Below are 22,971 nucleotides of genomic sequence, written 5' to 3' on the forward strand. Positions count from 1 at the left end.
TCCTTAATTATCCATTTTTAAATATGATTTTATGAGGGGAATACATAAGCGTTAAGAATGAAATCATGTAATTTACAAATCACTTCTAAATAGCTCTCTATGATTTCAGCTTATTAGAGGTTGTTAATATTCTATTGCTCAGAGGTCATGAGCACATTCTGCTGGTGGTATGGATCACAGAATAGAAAGTGACAAGGGAAAAGCATGAAGTATCCTAATTATTATTTCTTTTAAAAAGGGCTGTCGTGACGTTCACCTCAGAGTGTGAATGTATCTTGCAGTCTGACAATTCTACAAACTTTCTCCATTAGGCAAGATACTGTGGGGTGAAGGGAAAATTACCTAAATAGAATAATCACTAACATTTACTACATGCTTACTATGTGCCTGGCATAGTTCTAAGAGCTTTATGATAATTCACAAAATCCTGACAAAATCTTATGAGATAGGCTTATTATTCACATTTTATACATGAGGACACTGAGACTCCACTGAGGTTACACAACGTGTCCAAGGTTACATAGCTTCTAAAAAGGGACCCAGGTGTGGTAGACATGGAAATGTACCACCCAGCCCCCACTTGGAGGAAAGACTTGTGCCATCTTTGGGGAGCGCTGGCAGCAACAGCCTCCAGCTGTCGGCTTCTTCAGAATCTCCCTCTGGTGCAGAGAGACTTGCCCAAGAGCACACTCTTCCAAGGGCAGCCCAAACAAATGACTGATTACAGCAGAGATATAAAGGTCTGACCTTTGGGGCTCTCTGGAGAACAGCTATAATGGGTTGTAGACACTCCAGGTCTCCCCAGAGTGGCCTGAGGCTTTGCCGAATCTACACTGTAATTCTGCTCCTCTCTCTGTCCAAAACTGCTTCTTTCCACAAATGTATGTCCTGTCCACAAAGGCTGATCCACGTAATACCCTGTGAACAAACTCTATCCAGAGATTCCAGCCCACAACATCAGAATTGGAACCAGTCATCTGACTCCACAGCCCTCACTCTGAGCTCTCTAATGTCTTCCCAGACAGAACAGACAGAAAGAAATCCACAAGTCATTCTAAAGCAAGCTTGTCCATTCCATAGCCTGCAGGCCCAGGACGGCTTTGAATGCAGTCCAACACAAATACATAAACTTTCTTAAAGCATTATGAGATTTCTTTGGCAATTTTTTTTTAGTTCATCAGCTATCATTAATGTTAGTGCATATGATGTGTGGCCCAAGACAATTCTTCTTCCAATGTTCGCCAGGGAAGCCAAAAGACTGGACACCTGTGTTATAAAGCCTCACCTTAGCAAATAATTTTCTGCCTCTGCTTACACCAAGCATGTGTTGGAACTGTGAGCATAAGCATTTTTTCACATGCTTTGGCCCAAATTCTGGAAGGAGGAAAAAATGCCTGAGATCTTGACTAATCTCTACACCAATATCAACCCCCAAAATATAGTTTTCTGCATTTTGAATATCCTGAAACATACCTACCCATTATTCTTAATTCCATAAATGACCCACCAATCCATTTGCTTTTCTCTTCTTCTGTTCATCTTATGCTACCCACCGCTTAAAGCATGGACTAAACGTAGGCTGGCTGACAAGTTGTAAGGTTTCTGCTCACTCTAAATGGTTGATTGCACACTGAATGTCTTTACTCAAGTAACTTGAAACTTTTAACTTTTCTGTGGAAAAGTGCTAGTACACAAAGGAAACAACAGTGAATTTATCTCTCTCTTCTTTCTTAGAGTATAAACACCTCACAAACGAATGCTATAGGGACAAGGGGAGCCCCAGAAGTTCCTGGTGAATTTCCCTAATATCACAAACTCCTACATAGAGCACCAACATGGCCTTCTAAAGCCTAATCTAATACTTGGGCATTGATCTATGCACATTAATGAGAACCTCAAAAATTCTTATCCTTTCATACACATGCATATTTTGGATTTCACATTTCTTTTTTTTTTTTTTTTTTTTTTTTTTTTTGAGACGGAGTTTCGCTCTTGTTACCCAGGCTGGAGTGCAATGGCGCGATCTCGGCTCACCGCAACCTCCGCCTCCTGGGTTCAGGCAATTCTCCTGCCTCAGCCTCCTGAGTAGCTGGGATTACAGGCACACACCACCATGCCCAGCTAATTTTTTGTATTTTTAGTAGAGACGGGGTTTCACCATGTTGACCAGGATGGTCTTGATCTCTCGACCTCGTGATCCACCCGCCTCGGCCTCCCAAAGTGCTGGGATTACAGGCTTGAGCCACCGCGCCCGGCCTGGATTTCACATTTCTAATATTTATACTAATAATGCAAATAAGGAAATAACTGTCGAAAGTGCTGGTATCTATTATTGATAGCTCACCAGGAGTGTTTCTACAAGTCACTTCTGATTTCTGTCTCTTCTCTGTCAAGGAGCCTACAGCTGGCTCTGTTTACCATCAGGTGCTCACACCTACAGAGATTCTTTGATGAGAAACAGGGTAATGCTTCCTGTCTTGGCCTTGAAGGTCAAGAATCAAATATTAACACTAGAGATAATGCACCAAGACACAGAACATGATGACATAAATTTTTTAGAAGAATCAAAATGGTATCCAACCAGAAGAAAAGAGAATAGGAGAGAAGACAGTAGCAGATAAGAGATTTCAACACACTTTGGAAATATGGAAATCAGGTAGAAGATAGTCTTAAATGAGTGGACAATGTTCCAGCTCTTATGCCTGTAAAAAGGGAATTCAGGCCAGAAAAGAGCTGTGTGCCTTGCACAGCCCCTGAGAAACACAGCACTTTAAAGAAAGAATAGCAAATGAGGCTAAAAAGAGGCAGATACCTTTAAACCCTGGACTGACTGGCTGATTTTCAGCTTCCATTCTCTACTGTACAGCAGAAGGACACAAGATGTAGGGAGAGAGGCCTTGGGGAGGCAAGGGAGGAGAATGGAACTAACATATTGTCTGATATGTTGAAGATTTTTGGAAAAGATTATTGTTAAGTATTTGTCATATGGATTACTACATATATATACTAGGTCACAGTTCTGACCTTAGGCAGCTCATAGCTTAGTTAATAAATATAGCCTGAAGCCACAGCCAGTGCCCCTTTTCCCCAGCACATGACTCCGATTCCCAACCCCACCCAGGTCTCATGCACTGACCTCTGCTTGTCACAGAGAGATTTTAATTAAGTTTGTCCTTGACAGAGTTTATCAAATACATGTAATGACCTCTTTTGAAAAAAATTGTTAGCACCAAAACTAAAATTTTTTATCATACATTAATTAAATATATACAAATACAATATAGCTTTATATAGTTTATGTTTCTAGCTATTATAAAAGTATGAAAACAAAATAAATTTACAAAATAAATAAAGCATAATAGGTAAGAAATTGGGCACTAAAATCAGAATGTCTGAATTCAAATGCTACTTCCACCACTTATTAATTGTATCTTTTTGAATGTTACTTAAACTCCCAGGCCTTGGTTTCCTCATCTGTGAAAGAGAAATTATAATAATCTCTCCTATATAGTTTGCTTCAGGATTAAATAATACACATAAAATATTAAGTACTCAGTTAATGTAAGCCACAGAGTTTGTTACTTTTATTATTATCAAACCCAAAAGAATGCAAATTGAATTGGTGTAATGTAATAACATGACATTTTGCTGAAACCAATAGCCAATATGAACATGATACTGAGCTATGGCACAGGGTCTATATTTATAGAGGTTGTGTATCCCTTATCCAAAATGCTTGGGACCAGAAGCATTCTAGATTTCAGAGCTTTCTGGATTTGGGGATATTTGCATTATACAAGTTGAGCATCCCAAATCCAAAATCTAAAATCTGAAAAGCTTTAATGATCATTTCCCTTGAGCATTATGTCAGTGTTCCAAAAGTTTCAGATTTTGGAGCATTTCAGATTTTAGACTTTCAAATTTGGGATGCTCAACCTGTACTACCATCTGTATGATGATTCAATTTATACACTGTATTCCTACTACTGGGAAAACTGCATTTGTTCAGTACACCATGATTGCATACGACCTTTTTCAGGAGTGACATTCATCACTGGCGCATTTTTTTCATCTATTCTATCCTAATCAGCTTATAACAAAGTATTAGCACAACGGGAGGCTCTGAAATTGTACATCTGTATTTGGTAATAAAATAGCCATACAAATTAGTCAGAAAATGTTTATATCATATTTCTTCAGTTGTCATTAAAATGAAAACACAATTGAAAACCTACCACCAAAACTTCTAAGGATTACTGGCCTATGATAGTAAGCCAAGAAGAAAGCTAATCGAGCTGGGTGCCAGAATTGAGATCCTAAATTACATGCCAACTGTAATAAGATAAAAATTCACAAACATAACTGCAAACTCCTACACTTATCTCCTAAAAACAAACTATACAAGTATAGTTGAGAAGACATATCCTGATAAGAGCACATATTTTAAGAACCCAGGAATTGTTTGATTGTCAATAGTGCTATGTACTTGCCAAAAAAACTAATGAGATCTTGGATACTCTAACAGAAACATAGTCTCCAAAACAAAGGGACTTCTGCTCTGCTCCGTGCAGAGGGAATCATACCTAAAGTCATGTATTTGGCTCCAGATAAGGCCCTTTAATAGGCTCATAGACAATTTAGAACCAATGTGTTATGGTGAATAAAACCATGGTATTCAGAATTTGAAAGATGGAAATCGGAATATCAGCTCTAGCAACTTGGTATGTTGGTTCACCCTTCCAAGCCTGAGCTTTCATGTCTGCCAAGTGGAAATGTTAATAATGCATATCTCCTGCTATTGTTGTGAGAATTAAATGAAAACTTCCTACTAATATTTACTGTACTCTAAAGGCAGAGTACTAAACACAATGTCTAGCAAAGGTAGTAAGATTCTAAAAAATAGTAATCTAAGCATTTTTAAGTACAGTTGATATTTTTAAGTACAAAGAACAATGAATTTTCTTTGATTTCATATAAAAATAGAACCTGGAAGAATTAGCTGTGAGAAGGGTCATCTTAAAAATCACATGGGGTTACTATGTTCAAATATTTGAAGGTTGTTATGCAGGTGAAAGAACTACTACCAGGGAGACAGATTTTTCTTTTAACTCACCATAGGAAGAATTGTTCAATGAGGAGCTCAAAATCTAAGTTACTGCCACAGGAAGTGGTAAGTTTCATAGCAGTGGGGAGTTCCACAACTACCCCAAGATCCTCTAATGCTCCTCCACCCTGTGAAGTTTCTCTGTGAATGTGTCAATCAATTTAGCATTCACTTCAAGGTTGGAAAATCTACAAACCAAAATCCTGTATCTCCCAGTTCCAAACCCTGTCCAATGTTCCCTAGGCCAAATGCTCTTTTCTCTTACAAACTAAATGAACCAAAGATGGTTCTCATTTGGGGAAAAATTGAGCAGATGTCATGAGCTCAAAGCAAGGTCCTCAGTTCATTCAGCATATAGCCCAAACAAAGCCCAAATCCTTTCTGGATTAATCTGACCCCATTCTGTATAAGTCTCCAACTTCTAACCCAGTGGCACTTACATTGTCAATTGGAAGTCTATTAGTTTTGCTATTGTTGGCATATTGTACTCTTGTTGATCCAGAGAGTGAAGCCAGGATCTATGGGTAAAAGTTTTATGGTAGCAGCTTTAAATGTAATAAAAGAAATAACTTTTTTTTTTTTTTTTTTTTTTTGCAGGAGGTTACAGAGTCTCACTATGTCACCCAGGCTGGAGTACAATGGTGCAATCTCAGCTCACTGCAACTTCCACCTCCTGGGTTCAAGCGATTCTCTTGCCTCAGCCTCCTGAGTAGCTGAGATTACAGGCATACAGCACCACGTCTAACTAATTTTTATATTTTTAGTAGAGAACAAGTTTCACCATGTTGGCCAAGCTGATCTCAAACTCCTGACCTCGTGATCCACCCACCTCAGCCTCCCAAAGTGCTGGGATTACAGACATGAGCCACCACACCTGACCTAGAAAGAACTTTTTAAACCATTATTGCTGTCTTATAATAGAATGGGTTTCCTCTGAGGATTATAATAGCCTTCAAAGTAAAAGTATTAGAATTGAGGCTGGGTGGATAGGGGAGGGTCAAACTAAATTACCTTTAAAGTCCCTTCCAACCATAAGAATATATACTTCTAAGTACCTAACAGTGGAGTCACTTCACATGGAATCAAAGGGAAAAACATCACCTGGATATATAAATAAATGGATCTAGGTTGAAATGATACACACCTGCACTTGCTATAAACACTTTAATTTAGAAGATAAAACAAAACCCTCAATTTCTTTTTTTTTTTTCTTTTGAGGCAGGTTCTCACTCTGCTGCCCAGGCTGGAGTGCAGTAGCATAATCATAGCTCACTGCAGCCTTGAACTCCTAGGCTCAAGTGATCCTCCCGCCTCAGCCTCCCAAGTAGCTAGGACTACAGGTGTGCACCACCCTGCCCAGCTAGTTTTTTCTATTTTCTTGCAGCTATGTTGCTCAGCCTGGTCTCAAATTCCTGGTCTCAAGCAAAACTTTAATTTAAAATAGTGTTGTTGCCATTTTCTTCACCAAGGATTACTGTGTTGTAATAATAAGCGTTATCTATACATCATAAGGAAACAGCTGTTTTCTAAGAATACACATACAGGCTGGGTGCAGTGGCTTATGCCTGTAATCCCAACACTTTAAGAGGCCAAGGTCAATGGATCACCTGAGCCCAGGAATTCAAGACCAGACTGGGCAACGTGGCAAAACTCCATCTCTACAGAAAATACAAAAAACATCAGTTGAGCATTGTAGCACACGTGGTATGTGCCTATAGTCCCAGCTACTTGGGGGGCTGAGGTGAGAGTATGGCCTGAGCCCTAGAAGCAGAGGTTGCAGTGAGCCAAGATCACACCACTGCACTCCAGCCTGGGTGACAGAGTGAGACCCTGTCTCAAAAATAATAAAATTAAATTAAATAATATATACATAAATGACAAAGAAAAAAAGCTTCTTTTATAAAACTTCACGTGAAATCCTGGGGGATCAATATCATCCTCCAAAAATGTGTAATAAGGCCTGATTGTGGTTCCTACTTTCATTTTTAAATCACAAAAAGAATCACCCAGTAGGACACGAAATTTAATGTACACGATGTAGGTGGACACAAAAATGTATGTAAAAAGAAGCTATCACCAGATCATCCCAAAACTGGACCTGTAGTCAAACTCTGCCTTTCTGACTTTCTTGTGCAGGGAGCAATCACGTCCCATGAAACAATCTTATTCTTGCAATGTCACCAGGCACTTATGTGAGATGCATGGAGAGGCTTTTAACACACTTCATTCATATTGTTAAGAGTATACACTACACCCCCTCTAGAGAAGTTTCATTCTCTTCTTTACAAAAAGCATGATGGTCTCAACCCCCGGTATTTCCTTTTTAATAAGAGCAACTTGTACATAATCTGAAAAGAATGCCATTAAATGCACTTCCTTTAGTCATGCAGTAATTTAGTTGCCATGGTAATCTTGGGTAAACTTGAAAAATACTTTGGATGGGTCATTTCTAATGCTTGTTTCTAAAATTTTAGAACTTTTTTATGTCCTGGAGGATAAAGAGACTGAAAAGGCTTTTCTCTTTGATGTCTAACCATGGACTCAGCAAATGTAACACAGCTCTTCACAATGTGACAGCCATTATGCTCCTGACAATGATCACTCCATCACTTCCCACCTCAAGGTAGGCTTACACACTATCCCTATCTTCCCAACTCAGTGAAAGCCCTAACTTGGGACTCCGTGGCAGTGAAGGGGATTGATTTATGAAATAAGCACTTTCCCATAATAGCCCCAAAGCTTTTCACAAATGAACACTGTCATTTTGGCCTACCATCAATAAGAGAGTGACAAAGTACGCTCTGAGGCAGTTTAACAAAGGAACAGCAGACAACTCAGGACTTGAACACATTCAGGCTGCTACCCAAGAAAGCCATTGTCAGCTAAGAGGCTCTGATGATTCACGGCTCTCACTCACTCTGTTCATCAACCATGTCAGGGCTCAAAAGGTTTCAGGAAACACTGTCAGGAAGACTTTTTGGCTAACAGCTACATTTGACAACTGACCTTTAATCTTTATTTCACTTTATCATCCTATCATTAGCCAAGGATAATACATGAGCATTTTCAAATATGATTTCATGGACTGAAGATTTTCTAAAGACTTTTCATCCAAAGAAAGACACTATTATTATTAGCTTCAGCAGACTTCGACTATATCCTGGATTTCTTAAAAGAACTTAATTAGGTAAAATGACTGATTTCTTCAGAGTTGAATAAGCAGTCACACACTATTTGTTTCCTTCTTTTTTAAGAGGCTCCCTTGGCCACATCAGAATAGAATAACGCAAACTAAAGCAGTACAGGCTGCATGATAGAAAAAGCACTGACCTGGAAGATGAGTCTACTTTGACCTTCAGCAGACCATTTCATATCCCTTTGTCGATTGCTTCATCTGTAATATGTGAGGATTGAACTAAAAGAGGCCATGTAGCTCCAGTCAGTGTAGCTGGAGCAGACGAAGAAGTGAAATATGAGCAAGATGAGTTTTGGACAAGTAGGCAGGGGCCAGACCATGCCCTGTAGGTCTCCTCAAAGATTCTGATATTTGCCCTAAAAGAAGTAGGATTTAACCCACTGAATGACTTAAGCAAGGGAGTAATATGGTATGCTCAGAGCAGAGACATGGAGACCAGTCAGTACACTACTTCAGTAGCCCAGGTAATGAACAGTAAGTGCTTAAACTAGGGTGAGGGCAATGAAGATGGAAATAAGAGGGTGGATTTTATTTAAGTGGCATCTTAGTCCATTTGTGCTACGATAACCAAACACCTGAGTCTGGGTGGTTCATAAAAAACAGAAATTTCTCCAAGTTCTGGAAACTGAAAGTCCAAGATGTAGGCACCAGCAGATTCCGTGTATGGCAATGGCCTGGTCTCCACTTCCAAGTTGGTGCCTTGTTGCTGTATCCTCCACAGGGAAGGAATGCTGTGTCCTCACAAGATGGAAGGGACAGAAGGGCAAGAGAGAGACAAATTCCTGCTGTCAAGCCCTTTCATAAAGGTATCTAATTCTATTCATATGGGCAGAGCCCTCATGATTCAATCACCTCCTTAAAGTCACACCTCTTAACTGTCTTCCATTGGGGATTAAGTTTCCACATGAATTTGGGGTGGCGACAACCAACCATCATTCAAACTATAGCAGGTGATAAAATCAGCAGCACTTAGCAATGGAGTGTAGGGAGAGGGATTTGTTAAGAATGCTTCAAAGTTGATGGCCCAAGTAACTGGCAGTTTGCTGATGCCATTGGCTGGAATAAAAAACACTGGAAAATAACCAGTATAGGAGAGGTTTAGGAGAAAGGCTGCAGGTTCAATTTTAGACAAATTGAGCTAGATGTGCTTCTAAAATGTTTAAATGGTCATGTCAAGGCAATAAGTGGATCTGGAGCTTAGAGAAGGAATCTGAGCTGGAGTTATAATTTAACAGTCATTGTCATATGGAAGACAACTGAAGCCACTGGTATGGAGCAAGTATGGAGTTAGGAAAGAAGAGGCCCTGGAGCGAAGCTCTCAGGAGCACCACTATTTAACCCCTAGGTATACAAGCACGAGCTTCAAAGAGAACTGAGAAGGGAAAGGCCACATAAGTGAGGGGAAAACCAGAATATAGTGTTACAGAAGCTAAGGGAAAGAGTATTTTTTTGGTTGGGGAGTTCAACAATGAATTAAGTGACTGGAGGTCACTGATGATCTTAATTTTTTTAGTGGAGTAATTGAGGTCAAAAGCAAGATTAGAATGAAGTTTTAAAATGTTTAAAAATTAACCCAAATTTGCATATAGAATTTAATCCAAAAGAACCTCAGATAAAGGGGAGTCACAGAAAGAACATTTGAATGAATCGTGTCTAAAGAAAAAAAGGATTGCATTCTGAGCAGGATTCTGGTAAAGACCCAAACTACTTCATTAAAAAAAAAAAAAAAAGCTCCAGTGCATTTCTATATCTCAGGATCTCAGGGGCAGCACCTCTGGGTGGAGATTCCAGCTGAGTATAGGGCAAGCCTTCGTGATTCACAAGCCCAACAAACCTTAGAGCTTTATTACACTATGTCCTCAGAGTCTGTGCCAGAATTCAGGACACTGCCTTCCTGCAAGGATCTAGGGTACTCAGTCACCATCACATACTTTTGTAGCACATATTCTATATCCAAGAGACTATGCTAGGTGCCACAGCTCAAAGAAAAGGTCTCCAGGTCTGTTCAAACCTATGGAGGGACTCACCGGGGCCTTCCCTACATGACAGAATGTTTACTCTCTCCTAGTTCACAATGTGAGCCAAATGGGAGATGATTATGGTTTTTGAAAGTATTAAATCTTGGTTCAAGCAGTAACTTTTTTGGCAACTGTGCTTATTACTCATTCATTCATTAATTCATCACTTTCTAGTCATTCAACTACATATCAGGCTCTGGGACTGGTGCCGGAAATTCAGTGGTGAGCAAGATGGGCATGGTCCTTGCTCCTGTGGAACTTACCAGATAGAAACTATCCCCTTTTCAGGATGTATTGGCCCACATAGAGCTAAAAGATCAGGAGCCATGATTGATGGAGTAGGGCTATCAGCCTTTTGGAGACAGCTGTGTCATGCATCAGGGTTCATCTGTGGCCACTGTGCAAACTGTTTGGAGAAGTGAGAGAGCCTCTGAGGAACCAAGGGGAGGCTGGGGTGGGGAGGGGTGTTGAAGTGAATCAATCCACTGATAAAAAATGGAAATCATACCAGCAACACATTAGTTTTAGAATTATACATGCTCCAGTTTGGAAGGGATCTCTGGTGCCATGTAATCTTCTCCTACTTCCTCAGCACAGTGCTCCCCTCTACTGCAGCCCCTGCGTTCAGCTTGTTTTACAAGGCAACAGCTTTGTTGCTGAACAGTGGTGTTGTAATGGTCCCCATCTCACCCCTTTGCTTGGTCCGTACACTACCACATCCGGCTAATTTTTGTATTTTTGGTAGAGATGGGGTTTCACAATGTTGGCCAGGCTGGTCTCAAATACCTGACCTCAAGTGATCCACCTGCCTCTGCCTTCCAGAGTGCTGGGATTACAGGAATGAGCTGTCTGGCCCACGTTGTTACTTTAATACCACAGTGAATCATATTTAATGTTACAGCAAAATACACCTGATGTCCTCATTGAAACCAAGATCACATTTGCATAGTTGCTGTCCATAGAAAGATACACACAGAGGCAGCTGGAAAGCTACTGAGCTTGTACAGATGGCTGTATCTTCCTTGTGTGACACATGTGTTTCAAGACCTTTCATGGGATTCCACAGCCTCTGCCTGTCTCCCTCCCCTCCCTTCTCCTAGAAGAATAGTCTAGACTAGTATTGTTAGCCAGAAGATTGTAGAGGAGGATGGAAGGAGCACTCTGATAATTACTGAAGCTCACTGTGAGGGAAGGTACCATTACTGGAAAAGAGGAGTATTTAAGAGGGATATTACTAATAGGAGTTAGGCCAGGGTGCGCCTTCAGGCAGGGCATCATCTGATGTGATGGCTGGCTTCATGTATTTGAAAATGGGAGTGACTTATTCAGTACTGTTCCTGCAGGCAATATGGAGCCTGCTGAACCCAGGGCACATCACAGTGGACCAGCCTGGAGTGTCCAGGGCCTGCAGCCTGGATTTCTCCCCTTTCTTGCTCCATATTCTTAGAAAAGTTACTTACTCTTTGTCGATCTTGGTTTTCTTTTTTGAAAAATATGTTTATTTTCTTTTTCTGTGAATTTGAGACAGCATAGATCTTGTTTTTCTTATCTGTAAAATGGAGATAAAGGGCAATGGAGTACTATAAGAATTTTAAAAATTTTTATTTTGCTGAGGGGGGCTACAGGATCTCACTCTGCCACCCAGGCTGGACTGCATTCTCAACTTCCTAGGCTCAAGCAATCCTCCCACTTCAGCCTTCTGAGTAGCTGGGACTACAGGCAGGCACCACCATGTTGGGCTAATCATGGATTTTTTTGTAGAGTTGGGGTCTCACCACGTTGACCAGGCTGGTCTTGAACTCCTGAGCTCAAGCGATCCACCCACCTCAGCCTCCTAAAGTGCTGGGATTATAGGCATGAGCCACCACGCCCGACCATATTGTAAGAATTTAATGAGGTGCTACTTCTAAAGCATTTGGCATAGTATCTGAGCAAATAACAATACGTTGTTTGTGTTATTAGAGGCCAGGACAACCAAAGGTGTCTGCTTTTTCTTCACTGTCTTTGATGCGGGAGAGAATGCTTGACCCTAGATTTGCCCACCTGTATCTTTCTCCGGACTCCAACCTCAGTTCTTCCTCCTCTGACTGCCTGTCTCCATCTGTAATGCAAAACACCAAACTCTCTGCCAAAGAACACATGTAAATTACCAAAACAGTAAGAACTGAACTTTACTCTCATGGGCATTGACAGTTGCCTGGCAGGATCAAGAGGGAGCTTATTAAGAGGGATGTTTTTTTGTCATGACATATGGTTGGGCAGGGAAAAAAGTATGGCCCACTGGAGGGAGAGCCCCAGTCATTCTCCATTTTCCTATCTTTGATTTCACCATGCGACCCTTGCTCATTGCTCTAACCCTTCCCACCACAATGCATGCTTATACATATTTCACCCAAACCATGTAAGGCTGGTAACAAAGAAGTAACACCATAAACCACCACTTGGCCAGGTTACCTCTCTCTTCCTGACTCTAGAAAAAGGTACAATGGAGAATGCACAAATTTGACAACAAAATCAATGTAATAGCTATATTCTTATGACAAATGATACTGTGTGAAGGCTTCTGAGCATTTCCTGTTATCATAAAGGCAAAAACATATTTCATTATTTAGATCTGAGCATCAACAAGATAACTAATATGACCTTTGGGCTTCTTCTCTTTGCAACAGTATCCAAGCCCTTTATAACTCTGGGGCCATAACTGGTAGAATGGGGATGAGTCAGCCCTGTTCTCTTCAAGTTCTTCTGGAGAATTTCTTCTCAATTCACTCTTCTTAAAATATCAAACTCATATCTATATGCACAATCCTTTGCCTTATGAATTAAGGTCCTCTGCCTCCTGTACCCACCGTGGACCAATGACAGTTTCAGGATTTGACCAGCTAAGCTTGCGTGTGATTTTTGTCTATGCTTCTCTGGGGTTTCCAATCTGTGCCATACTTAGGTTTTGTATTTTTTCTTTTTTCTTTTTTCCCCACTGTTTCACTTTCCCAATGTACTTAGGTTTATTAAATGAGTTTACATGTTTCAAATACAGAATAATATTTAAAACTAAAATATTTTAAATTTTTAAGAAAAAAGCCTTAAGATGCAAAAATAATACAAAAACCTATAAATAATTAAAAGCCTTAACCTTCTCCTTCATGAAAAATTTAGTCAGAATTCTTAATGAAATAAAGTAATTTAAACTCTAGCTCATACAACATAGGATTAAATATTTCTTTTTTTTTTTTTTTTTTTTTGAGACGGAGTTTCACTCTTGTTACCCAGGCTGGAGTGCAATGGCACGATCTCGGCTCACCGCAACCTCCGCCTCCTGGGTTCAGGCAATTCTCCTGCCTCAGCCTCCTGAGTAGCTGGGATTACAGGCACACACCACCATGCCCAGCTAATTTTTTGTATTTTTAGTAGAGACGGGGTTTCACCATGTTGACCAGGATGGTCTCGATCTATTGACCTCGTGATCCACCCGCCTCGGCCTCCCAAAGTGCTGGGATTACAGGCTTGAGCCACCGCGCCCGGCCAGGATTAAATATTTCTAAACTAGATTGCTCAAAAAGATACAAAAAGCCTCAACAATTCATGGACAGTCAGGAATAAGGTTGAGCTGAATGAGCAGAGATATAATATATAAAGTTAGATACAGCTTGGTCTTCCCAAGCAGGTGGCACAGTAACACATCACCTCTCACAGCAGAAAAAGCAATTCATCATCATATGCTACTATCTTTTCTATTTAAGAATAGCATTTAACAAGCTTATTTTAGAATCTGATTCATTTTCATTTTGAGGAAATTTAAAGGCCTTAAACCTTCTCCATATTGTGTGTGATTACACCTAATTAAAGTTCACATCTTTCGCAGAAAGGTGGGAAAGCAGTTCTAATTTTATGCACTGATGTGATGGAGGGCACAAAGCATCAGGCTGCAGTTCAAGAGACCCAGGTTTATCCCTGATTTGGTTACTACTTTTCTGGATTTTCTTAAATGCCTCAGTTTTTCCATTCATAATATATGAGCATTAATGTCTGGCCCTCGTCAGATTTCTTTATGGCAAATTATGTCATCATCATTCATTTGAAAACTATTTAACTATTGAGCCCATACTGTATGATAGATATTATCCTATCTGCTATAAAGTAAGGAATAAGAAAGGTATAATTTAACAGAGCTTACATTTGTTCAAAAAAAATTTTTACTACTATCCAATAATTGATATGACACTTTCAGGAACCACTGAAGATACATGAAATCAGTAAGTCAACCAACAAGTCAGCAAACATTTGTTGAATATTTACAATGTACAAGACATTGTACTAGCTACAATGATAAATAAAAATGTACCTCACTAGACCTATGCTGCAAGAGGATACAGGTCAGGTTCATCATTGTACCCTATATCCCCAAAGTCTAGCATAGTGCCTGGTACTCACCATTTTCACAGTATTGATTCTTCCTAACCATGAGCATGGAATGTTTTTCCATCTGTTTGTGTCTTCTTTTATTTCCTTGAGCAGTGGTTTGTAGTTCTCCTTGGAGAGGAACTTCACATCCTTTGTTAGTTGTGTTCCTAGGTATTTTATTCTCTTTGTAGCAATTGTGAAGGGGAGTAGACTCTTGATTTGGCTCTCTGTTTGTCTGTTATTGGTATTTAGGAATACTTGTGATTTCTGCACATTGATTTGTATCCCAAGACTTTGCCGAAGTTGCTTATCAGTTTGAGAAGATTCGGGGCTGAGACGATGGGGTCTTCTAAATACACAGTAATGTCGTCTACAAATAGAAACAGTTTGACTTCCTCCTTTCCTAATTGAATATCCTTTTTTTGTTTTTCTTGCCTGATTGTTCTGACTAGAACTTCCAATACTATGTTGAATAGGAATGGTGAGAGAGGGCACCCTTGTCTGGTGCCAGTTTTCAAAGAGAGTGCTTCCTGTTTTTGCCCATTCCGCATGATATTGGCTGTGGGTTTGTCATAAATAGCTTTTATTATTTTGAGATATGTTCCATTGAAGGGTTTTTTGTGTCTCTATCTCCTTCAGTTCTGCTCTGATCTTGCTTATTTCTTGTCTTCTCCTAGGTTTTGAATTTGTTTGACCTTGCTCCTCCAGCTCATTCCATTTTGATGATAGGGTGTTGATTTTAGATCTTTCCTCACTTCTCATATGGGTATTTAGTGCTATAAATTTCCCATTAGATACTGCTTTAAATGTGTCCCAGAGATTCTGGTACCTTGTGTCTTCATTCTCATTGATTTCAAGAACATCTTTATCTCTGCCTTCATTTCATGGTTTATCCAGTTGTTACTCAGGAGCAGGTTATTCCGTTTCCATGTAGTTGTGCAGTTTTGAGTGAGTTTCTTAATCCTGAGTTCTAATGTGATTGCACTGTGGTCAGAGAGACTGGTTGTTATGATTTCAGTTCTTTTGCATTTGCTGAGGAGTGATTTACTTCCCATTATGTGGCCAATTTTAGAGTAAGTACAATGTGGTACTGAGAAGAATGCATATTCTGTGGATTTGGGGTGAAGAGTTCTATAGATGTCTATTAGGTCTGCTTGGTCCAGACCTGCATTCAATTCCTGGATATTCTTTTCTGTCTTATTGATCTGTCTAATATTGACAATAGAGTGTTAAAATCTCCCACTATTATTGTGTAGGAGTCTAAGTCTCTTTGTAGGTTGTTAAGAACTTGCTTTGTGTATTTGGGTGCTCCTGTATTGGGTGCATATATATTTAGGATAGTTAGCTCTTCTTGTTGCAGTGATCCTTTTACCATTATGTAACACCCTTCTTTGTCTCTTTTGATCTTTGTTGGTTTAAAGTCTATTTTATCAGAGACTAGGATTGCAACCCCTGCTTTTTTTGCTCTCAATTTGCTTGGTAAATCTTCTTCCATCCCTTCATTTTGAGTCTATGTATGTCTTTGTACATGAGATGGGTCTCCTGAATACAGCACACCAATGAGTCTAGACTTCTTATCCAATTTGCCAGTCTATGTCTTTTGATTGGGGCATTTAGACCATTTACATTTAACATTAATATTGTTATGTGTGAATTTGATGCTGCCATTTTGATACTAGCTGGGTTTTTTTTGCCCATTTATTGACACAGTTTCTTCATTGCATCAACAGTCTTTACCATCTGATACATTTTTGTAGTGGCTGGTACTGGTTGTTCCTTCAAGACCTCTTGTAAGGTAGGCCTGGTGGTGACAAAATCTCTCAGCAATTGCCTGTCCTTAAAGGACCTTATTTCTCCTTCACTTAGGAAGCTTAGTTTGGCAGGATATGAAGTTCTAGGTTGAAAGTTCTTTTCTTTAAGGATGTTGAATATTGGCCTCCACTCTCTTCTGGCTTATAGGGTTTCTGCTGAGAGATCTGCTGTGAGTCTGATAGGCTTATCTTTGTGGGTGACCCGACCTTTCTCTCTGGCTGCCCTTAGCATTTTTTCCTTCATTTCAACCCTGGTGAATCTGACGATTATGTGCTTTGGGGTTGCTCTTCCTGAGGAATATCTTTGTGGTGTTCTCTATATTTCCTGGATTTAAGTATTGGCCTGCCTTGCTAGGTTGGAGAAGTTCTCCTGGATAATATCCTGAAGAGTGTTTTCCAGCTTGGATTCATTCTCTCTGTCATATTCAGGTACATCGATCAAACGTAGATCAGGTCTCTTCATATAATCCCATATTTCTTGAAGGCTTTGTTCATTTCTTTTCACTCTTTTTTCTCTAATCTTGCCTTCTTATTTTATTTCAATTAGTTGATCTTCAATCCCTGATATCCTTTCTTCTGCTTGATTGATTCAGCTATTGAAACTTGGTATGCTTTGCAAAGTTCTCATGGTGTGTTTTTCAGCTATACCAATTCGTTTATGTTCTTCTCTAAGCTGGTTATTCTAATTAGCATTTTGTCTAACGTTTTTTCAAGGTTTTTAGTGTATTTGCATTGGGTTAGAACATGTTCCTTTAGCTCAGAGAAGTTTGTTGTTATCTACCTTCTGAAGCCTGCTTCTGTCAATTTATCAAACTCATTCTCCAACCTGTTTTGTTCCCTTGCTAGTGAGGAGTTGTGATCCCTTGGAGGAGAGGTGTTCTGGTTTTTGGTGATTTCATCCTTTTTGCACTGGTTTCTTACCATCTTTGTGGATTTATTTATCTTTGGTCTTTGAAGTTGGTGATTTCAGGTGGGGTCTCTGAGTGGACTTCCTTTCTGTTAATGTTGAAGCTATTTCTTTTTGGTTTTTAGTTTTCCTTTCAACAGTTGGGCCCCTCTGCTGTAGGACTGCTGGAGGTCTACTCCAGACCTTGCTTGCCTGGGAATCACCTCTCTTCAATAAGGGAGGCAGTCTGTCCCTTATCAAAGTTCAAGCGTTCTGCTGCTCCGTTGCTCCCTTTAGAGCTGGTGGGCAGGTATGTTTAAGTCTGCTTCGGCAGAACTCACAATTGCCCCATTTCCCAGGTGCTCTGTCCCAGGAAGATGGGGTTTTATTTATACATCCCTGATGTGCTGCTGTCTTTTTTTCAGAGATGCCCCACCCAGAAAGGGGAATTCTAGTTACAGTTTGCCTGCAGAGGCACTGCTGAGCTGCTATGGGCTCAGTCCAGCTGCTGTGTAAACTTCCTTTGGCTTTTGTTTACACAAAGGTTAGAAACGCCTCGGCAATGGTGGATACCCTTCCCCCCACCAAGCTTGATTGTCCCGGGTGGAGCTTGAACTGATGTGTTGGCTGTGCAACTCTCAAACCAGAGGGTTTCAGTTTGCTGGTCTTTGTGGGGGGTGGGACCCACCAAGCCATATCACCTGGCTCCCTGCCTTCAGCTCTCCCTCTTTCTGGGAAGCAGGAGGCTCTGTCTAGCAGGCGCTCCAGGCACCAGCCAAAACAGCTGCCCAGATTTGCGCTGACAACCCATGGCGCTGGCCAGAATGGCCACTCAGATCTCTGCTGGTAACTCACAGCACCTGTCGGCCCAGTGGGGCTCTCCTGGTCTGAGGGTTGTAAAGACCATGGGAGAAATGCAGTATCTGAACTGGAATGCCAGAGGGGAAAAGTTCCTGATGGCCTCCATTGGGTAGGAGGGGAGTCCTAAAGCCAGTTGTACTTCCCGGGTGTGGCAGTGCTCTGCCCTGCCTCGGTTTGCCCTCCTGGGGCTACACTCACAGTCCAACCAGTCCCATTGAGATGAACCTGGTAGCTCATCTGGAAATGCAGAAATCACTCGCCTTCTGCATCGCTCTCACTGGGAACTGAACTCCGGAGCTGTTCCTATTTGGCCATCCTCGCAAAAACAATTTTATAACTACAAAATATCCCTCCCTGCTAATCACTTCACAACACACAAATACTTGTTTCCCATCAGTCAGAGGATCAGATTTGGGTATTACTATTTCAGATAATATGTGATTGATGTTGTTATACTGAGGCTTGAAACAGAAAAGAAATTGAAAAACAGCCATACCAGGGATGAAATTATAAATACACCTATTAAACAGTCAGTTAAATATAAAGAACTAATGGAGGAGGAAATGGAAAGGTATAGGACAAAGGATATCAAGTAGCAAATAGGATGAACAAACCAAAAAATCCAATGTACAATATGAGGACTATAGTTAACAGTAGTGTATTATATTCAGGATTGTTGCTAAATGAGTAGATTATAGGTGCTCTTGCCTCTGGGGGAAAAATGGGTAACTATATCAGATAATGAATATGTTAATTTATTCCACCATGTATGTGTATATGTATAGAAACGTGTATACATTTGTATACATGTATCTAAAATATACACAAATAAATTTATTTTTATAAAAAGTGCTTGACTTGCTGGGCATGGTGGTTCACACCTGTAATCCCAGCATTTTGGGAGGCTGAGGCAGGTGGATCATGAGGTCAGAAGTTTAAGACTAGCCTGACCAAGATGGTAAAACCCTGTTTCTACTAAAAATACAAAAAAAATTAGCTAGGTGTGGTGGTGCAAGCCTGTAGTCCTAGCTACTCAGGAGGCTGAGGCAGGAAAGTCACTTGAACCTGGGAGGTGGAGGTTGCAGTGAGCCAAGATTGCGCCACTGCACTCTAGCCTGGTAACAGAGTGAGACTCCTCAAAAAAAAAAAAAAAAAAAAAAAAAGTGCTTGACTTTTCGTAACCACTTCATAAATATTTCATCCCATTTACTCAGCAAATGTTTATTGAGCACCTACTGAGCACCTATTGTGTGCCTAGCATCTTCCTAAGCACTAGGGACACATCAATGAACAAAATAGATAAAAACTGTTTTCCTGTGGCATTTATATTCTAGTGTGGGAGAAATATAAATAAATAAACATTAAATCAATACATCAATGAAAAATTAAGTTACTAATCCAGCATGTTAGCAGGGAGAGGGGCTATGGAAAATCAAACAGGACAGTGGAGACCAGGAGGCTCACAGTGCAGAAGAGGGGCAGGTAGGGAAGGAGGTCAAATTTTAATTAAAAGAATAAGAGTTGGCTCTTAGAGAAGGCACTGTTTAAGCCAGAACTTGAAGGTGGTAGGAAAGGAAGCCATGCCGATATCCCAGGAAGGAGCACTCCAGGCAGCTAGGACCATGAGGGAGCAGCCCCATGCAAAGGCCCTGTGGCTTCAAGTAATAGTGAGAAGGATACTGAGCCTAGAGGAGACTCAGTAGGTGGGAGAGAGGTATAAGAAAAGGTCAGAGAGCGGCTAGGCATGGTGGTTTACACCCATAACCCAGCACTTTGGGAGGCTGAGGCAGAAAGATCGCTTGAGGCGAGGAGTTTGAGACCAACCTAGGCAACAGAATGAGAATCTGTCTCTAAGAAAAAAAAAATTTTTTTAATTATCCAGGTGTTATGTGGTGGTGGTGTGTACCTGCAGTCCTAGCTACTCACGAGGCTGAGGTTAGCCTGGGCAACAGAATGAAAACCTGTTTCTGGGGAAAAAAAAAAAAAAAAAGAAGTCTGAGATCTTGAACTTTGTAGGTCAAATCTCTATTCTTTGGCTGTGCCTCTGTGTGACATGAGGAGACATGGCAGGGCTTGGGGCAGAAGATAAGAGAGATAGGATGTGACTTTAATTTTAGAAGGCAATTCTATCTGGAACACACTATAAAGGAACAAGAATAGAAGCCCAAAGTTAGGAAAACTGCAGTAATCCAGATGAAAGATGGCTAAAAGCATGGATCAGGATATAGTAAAAGGTGGGGGAAATGTTCAGATTCTAGATATACCTGAAGATAGAAGCAAAGGAATTCGCTGGCCAATTAGATGTGGGGAGTGAAAAAAAAATAAAGGATGACTCCAATTTGTTTGGCTTGGATCCCTGGAAGAATAATGTTGCCACTGACTGAAACAGGGAAAGCCACAGGTGGAGCAGACTCAGAGGAGGATTATGGTGTGGCTGTGTGAAAGGGGAGACGTCTATCAGACTTTTCAGCAAAGATATCCAGCAGGCAGTTCAAACAAAAGTTCTGGGCTAAGAGTATAAACTTTGGAGTCATCACAAGCAGATAATAAAGGACTCTTTTTATCATCATCTGAAAAATGACTTTAAAAATTTCCTTTCTTCAAGGAACTTCAACATTTTGTAGCTGAAGAAATAGCTTCTAAACAGTATGAATAAGACCATTTATAAAAGAAACCAGTCAAAACCTCATCCTATGATGCTTACCATTCCTTCATTTTAAAGTAATGTTTCTCAAAACATGTCTGAAGACCCCTGATTCAAAATAAGATCAACTTTTGTAATAAGCACCATTATGATTCTCATGCATGCTCAAATCTGCTGAAAACCACCCACTCTGCATGTGTAATTCTGTGGCATACAGTGTCATTTGGCTGTTCCCATTTTCATACCTATTGTAGCCACTAATTGTAGGTCACAAATGATGGGCACAGCCTAAGGGCAGAATCACTAGGAATCCCTGATATTCAATTCATTTTATAATATCCATAGACTACTACATGTTAATAAGATGTACCAATATTCAAAGAAATATTTTTCTAGCAACCTTCTGAATCATTTCCTGCATCATCTCCATAGCAACTCTGATGATTCACCTTTCAGTTGTATTTCTCTTGCTCTGAGCTAAAACAACTTTGGTTTGGATGAGCATGATGTTTCAGAAAAGATGCTGCTGTTTCTAAACCATATATAATTATCTGGTCTTAACATTTAGAAACCTGCATTTCCATGAGAGTTTTGCAGTCCTTTCTAACGTTGACTTTTTTTTTCTTTAACTATTTTTTGCTTGCTGATGAGGTTTGAGAGCACATGAAACTATACTACAGTTTGATGAGTTGGAAAGTCCTCACAAAGTAATTGGTTACTCAGAGAACCACACCAGGCACGTGAAATGATTACACAGGTTCTCTTTCAAGGAAATGCTAGTTCCAGGAGATTGTACAAACACACTTAACAGGTTCCTTAGGTAATTATTTTAGGCTCAGATCAGCCCATAGTTACTAAATAATACTTTCAAAATTTTGGGATCAGAGAAGCCATAAACCCAAGGATCTCTGCAAATACTCAGAAGGAATGGCTGTTGTGGTTGGTGCTCCTGCATGGCAGTAAGCAGTCGCATCAGCATGGGTAGTCAGAGTGAGGTCTCCCCCACGCTCTTGTTAGCTGTATCTCATCTGGCTTTGTTCACATACATTTCTTACCTGGCCCTTTTGGTATTGGACTTAACCGTTCCTACCTAGATCCATTGTTCTTAGAGGTTTAAGACTCTGGAACTACATTTCCAAACTACTATATCACCAAAAAAAAAAAAAAAAAAAGAAAGAAAGAAAAGAAAGCCACTTGGGTACATATACACCATGGAATATTATGCAGCCATCAAAAACGATGAGTTTGTATCCTTTGTAGGGACATGGATGAACCTGGAAACCCTTATTCTCAGTAAACTGACCCAAGAGCAGAAAATCAAACACCGCATGTTCTCACTCATAGGCGAGTGTTGAACAATGAAAACACATGGACACAGGGAGGGGAGCATCACACAATGGGGTCTGTTGGGAGGAATTGGGGGAGAGACAGGGGGATGGGGAGGTGGGGGGAGATAGCATGGGGAGAAATGCCAGATATAGGTGAAGGGGAGGAAGGCAGCAAATCACACTGCCATGTGTGTACCTATGCAACAATCTTGCATGTTCTTCACATGTACCCCAAAACCTAAAATGCAATTTAAAAAAAAAGACCACAATGAAATATCATCTCACACCAGTCAGAATGACCATTAAAAAGTCAAAAAATATCAGACACTGGTGAGGTTGCAGAGAAAAGGGAAGGCTTATACACCGCTGGTGGAATGCAAATTAGTTCAGCCACTGTGGAAAGCGGTCTGAAGATTTCTCAAAGAACTTAAAATAGAACTATTGTTCAAGCCAGCAATCCCATTCCTGAGTATATACACAATGAAATATAAATCGTTCTATCATAAAGACACATGCATGTACATGTTCATGACAGCACTATTCACAATACTAAAGACGTGGAATCAATCTAGATGTCCATCAACCAAGGACTAGATAAAATAAACGTGGTAATATATACACGATGGAATATTATGGAGCCATAAAAATAAATGAGATCATGTCCTTTGCAGCAACTTGGATAGAGCTGGAAACCAATCAATGCAGGAATAGAAAATCAAATA

The 22,971-nt window shown here is 40.3% G+C and overlaps 1 protein-coding gene across 5 annotated transcripts in view; it reads right to left on the minus strand.

Annotated features, from left to right (window-relative positions):
• The window catches only part of CRH (corticotropin releasing hormone), a 242,547-nt gene that overhangs the window by 192,598 nt on the left and 26,978 nt on the right, over positions 1-22,971 (minus strand). For 2 of the 5 annotated variants that reach the window (XM_074386710.1, XM_074386711.1), the window contains exons 3-4: positions 12,362-12,419; positions 11,779-11,867 (exon numbers count right to left, since the gene is read on the minus strand). The exons of 1 other annotated variant lie outside the window; for it this stretch is intronic. The gene's annotated coding sequence lies outside the window, so the exon portion shown is untranslated. Of the gene's footprint in view, positions 1-11,778; positions 11,868-12,361; positions 19,338-22,971 lie in introns of those variants that run through there. 2 more of the 5 variants (XM_003935537.4, XM_074386712.1) reach the window with 2 other exon arrangements.

The sequence above is a fragment of the Saimiri boliviensis genome, chromosome 15, assembly GCF_048565385.1.
Source record: "Saimiri boliviensis isolate mSaiBol1 chromosome 15, mSaiBol1.pri, whole genome shotgun sequence".
In the NCBI taxonomy this organism is placed as follows: Eukaryota; Metazoa; Chordata; class Mammalia; order Primates; family Cebidae; genus Saimiri; species Saimiri boliviensis.